We start from the raw sequence: 4,145 nt of genomic DNA on the forward strand, positions 1-4,145 counted from the left end.
CTGACATGCGTGTGCCCATTTGGAGTGTTTCTTCATTGTTTAGTTTTGCTTTGGGAACTATACCAGCAGTCTCAGGGCTTATTTCTGCCTCTGTGCTCAGAGATCACTCCTGACTTTGCTCCGGGAACTGAATGGGATACCAGAGGTCAAACCTGGCTCAGCCATGTGCAAGTCAAATGCCCTAAATGCTATTCTATCTCTCCGGCCCCATGAATGCAAAGGTTTCTCCTGGGACTGTATCTTGGTAACTGTCTGTTGGTATGAAATAGAAGTCCTTGTAGTAATAGTAGTTTCTTCAGAATAGTATTAGGAAAGCAAGCATGGTTACTTTATATTTTCCTTTAGGGATTGCTCCCAAGTGGTTCTCAGTGACCAGTCCCAGTGATTCTTGGCAAGTTACTTGAGCTGGTTGGTAAACTAGGCTGAAAATGAGGCTCTGCTTAGGTCTTGCAGTGCCAAGTACCACCAGAGCCACCCAGAGTCGCTCACAGCCGTTAGGGTGGGTGACGCGGCCAGTGCTTGGGGACCATGTGGTATCAGGAATGGCATGCAAGCATGAACCTCAACCCCTCTAGCCATTATTCCTGCTTTTGAGGAAGTAAATATGACAGGTTCAGTGCCTCCCATTGCCCCGATTCATTGCAGGGACCCAGTGAATTAGGGGCACCTTTTGAACCTCAGGGAATTGAAGTGCAGCGTTTCACAACTGGATCAGCGGCAGATCTGTGACTCAGTTCCCTAGAGTGGGGGCCGCACTCATGTCCCTGTGAACTGCCTCCTGCACGTGAGCCCTGAGCCTTGGCCCAGCTCTGGCTCCATTCAGCAGCACCTTGGGCAGAGGAGCTCTCTGGCCGGTTGCCCTCCTCGCCACCCCTGCGGGGCCTGCACCCCACAGAGCATGTTCTCCCATGGCCCACAGGGGTGACAGTTCCTGAGGCAAAGTATGTTCGTTACCTCGAGTCACCTTACAGCATCCTCGGGGGCTGGGCCCAAGCTCAGGGTTCTCGTCAGCCATGCAAAAGGGTGGTCTCACTCACGGGACAGAGACTCCTTCCAGTCCATGTGGGGCTGGCCTGGAGGGGTGCGCTGGGGACACAGGTGCATCAGGGACAATGGGGCCCAGGCTCTGAGGACTCGTTTCCTTCTTTTGTTTTTGTTTTAGGGATATGCCCAAGAGTGCTTAGGAATTATCCCCGGCTCTGAGCTCAGGAATCACTTCTGGCAGACTTTGGGGGAACCCACAATGTCGGGGATCAAACCCAGTTTGGCCATGTGTGCCAGACAAATGCCCTCCCCACTGTGCTATTGCTCCAGCTTCATGATGTTTTGCTTATTGCTCACTGAATCGGCCTTGGCACTTTCTCCCTCGCTACTCCACGCTCACCACAGAACTGAAGGCCTATAGTGGTCATGACGGTAATAGGTCTCTCTTGAAAACTCAAAATATCCTGCCACCCTGTTGGGGTCTCAGTAGCCGGCCTGAGACTTTGACCAGATCCCCTGCCCCTGAAAGAAAGAGCCAGCCCTGTTTACAGGGGCCTAGGGGCTGGCTTCTGCACTCCACACACGTAGGCACTCTGGTTGAAGATGAGGGATGTAACAGTTACCTCTGCCTGAGCTGATACACCTGGCCCTGAGAGCAGGAGACATAAATCATTAAGATCTGTATTGAACCTAGCAAGGTAAATGTGATACACGTGGATTGCCCCTGAAATGCACGTATAAAGACCCCTGTGTGAGAGCTAATAAACGGACTGCTGATTGAACACCAGCTTTCCCCCTCTGTGTGGTTCTTGTTTGGTGGTGGTGGGAGTCCGCGGGTGCGTGGAGGGTCAGGGAAGAGGCTTCTCCCCTTCACACTCCCTCTCCTATAGGGGGTAAGTCTGGCGACCAGGGGGACCGTACCCCAGTGTGCCGGGGTCCACTGGCCAGGGCCTCGACACCACCCGATATGACAATGTTCCCATACACTTATTTTTAAAGATCTATTGATTTTAATATTGCAACTTTGTTGTCTAATCAATTTTAACCCTAGAATTGTACCAACAATTGCTGCTTTTTTCTACATTATAAAAAGTCCAGAAATGTACAATTAGTTCATGTATGTGGATATGTTGCATCAGCCCTGAAACACTACAAATGCAAAGTGAAGGGGACTCTCAACATTGGGGCTCAGCTCACCATAGTTCCCAGGGAAATGCCAGGCAGAGGGCTCAGTGTGGGGGCAGTTCTGATGCCCTTTCTGTTTGTTTGGGGCTACACCTGGCTGTGCTCTGGGATAGTCCTGGTTCTGTGTTAGTGGGTACTCATGGAACCATGCAGTGCCAGAGCTCAAACCTGGGCCTCCCACATGCAAAGGATGTACTCTAGCCCCCTCTGGCAAAAAACCATCATCTCTCCCCCCAGTAAAGTCTTTTAATAACTCCATATTCAAAAGCAGTTATTTAGCAAACTCTTGTATCACTTGTCATCCCGTTGCTCATCGATTTGCTCAAGTAGGCACCAGTAACATCTCTATTCATCCCTGTCACGTGCTAGTGTACCCCAATGGTATCTGCTCGCTCCATAAACACGAAGAGCCTCAAACCATTTGTTCAGGGTCTTGACAAAGAAGTCTGACCATCTTGTAGGTGGGCGGCCAGGCATTCTTTGCTAAGAGCACCTTAGCAAACTCTGCACTGTAGCACTGTAAACTCTAAATAGTGAAAAACAAAAAGTTTGAATACTGAACTTCTTTGAATATCTGATAGAACCATGAATTTTTTCTCTCCCAAAACAAATGAAAAAGCAAAACTATACCAGGTTGATAGACATCCAAGAACATTTTATGTCCATCTCCTCTGGCACCCATTTCTATTTAAAACATCAATGAACTTCTGGAATGGAAAAATTCAGTCTAGAGACTTACAGCCCTCAGCTATCCCATCTAAGGGCTAACCAGCCCAACCCTGCTTATCTTCCGAGATCAGACGAGATCGGGTGCATTCAGGGTGGTACAGCTGTAGACCAGACATCAGTTCCAAGACTGGCATTTTTGAGAGACATGGAGGGAATAAAATATGGATGCAGGGGGCTGGAGCGATAGCACAGCAGGTAGGGCATTTGCCTTGCACATGGCCGACCCGGGTTCAAATCCTAGCATCCCATATGGTCCCCTGTGCACCGCCAGGAGTAATTCCTGAGTGCAGCTGAGTGCAGAGCCAGGAGTAACCCCTGTGCATGGCCGGCTGTGACCCAGAAAGAAAAAAAATGGATGCAATGACAGTGATCGCCTGTATCTCTTCCTAAAGAGAAAAATCTCAGGGACTAGGGAATTCCTGAGTTTTCAAGGTCCTTAAATGGTGCTACTTTAAAGAATAGGCCTTGGGACCTGAATATAACTAGTGTGATGGGCTGAGGGGTTGCTTAAGCATGTGCAGCCTGCATGTGGCCCAGCTTTCGCTCAGGGCATTGTGGTCCAGATATCTGAGTCCTGGTCTCTACAATGGAGGCTATCCGGTGTCGCCCGAGGTCCTGTTACAGTGGGGAGGCATTTCCCAGGCCCTCAAACGCCTGCTCAGAGCCCAGCTTATCAGGGATCTGAGAGCCTCCTGCCAGGGGCCCTGGCCGTGTCCGCGCTGGCCCTTGGCAGGTGGCTGGGCTTTACCTTGGGAAACTCTTCTTTTGAGAGGGAGCTCTCTGCAGAGGAGGATTCCCGGGAATTCAGGGCCAGGGTCAGTTTGGCAGTTGGAAATGTAAAACTCGATCCTCTGGGTCAGTCTGACAGACATCCAGAAATGGGAACTAAAGAGGAAAGAAAGTAACGGAGCAGATAAAGCAGGGATGCGCCTTCCCCGGCTTGTTGAGTCCTTGCTGCATAGCCCCTGGGAAATACTTGCACGGAACAGTGCTCAGAGGAAGCCTGAACACCCGCTCTGAAGCTGGCGCCTTCTCCCTGCAGGAGCTCTGCACAAACACCCCTGTCCCCATCCCCCAGGCAAGACGCAAGGGGCCTGATCAGTCTGTCGCTGGGGTTCCCGAGAGAGCAGAGCCTCCTGGAGGCGGGTGGCAGGAGGCCTGGGTGTTGGCTCGGCCGCCCCTGGCCAGATCGGGTGGCCGGCCGCTGGGAGGGACCCGGGGAGAAACCGGGCACCATGTTCCGAAAG

The sequence above is a fragment of the Sorex araneus genome, chromosome 1, assembly GCF_027595985.1.
Source record: "Sorex araneus isolate mSorAra2 chromosome 1, mSorAra2.pri, whole genome shotgun sequence".
In the NCBI taxonomy this organism is placed as follows: domain Eukaryota; kingdom Metazoa; phylum Chordata; class Mammalia; order Eulipotyphla; family Soricidae; genus Sorex; species Sorex araneus.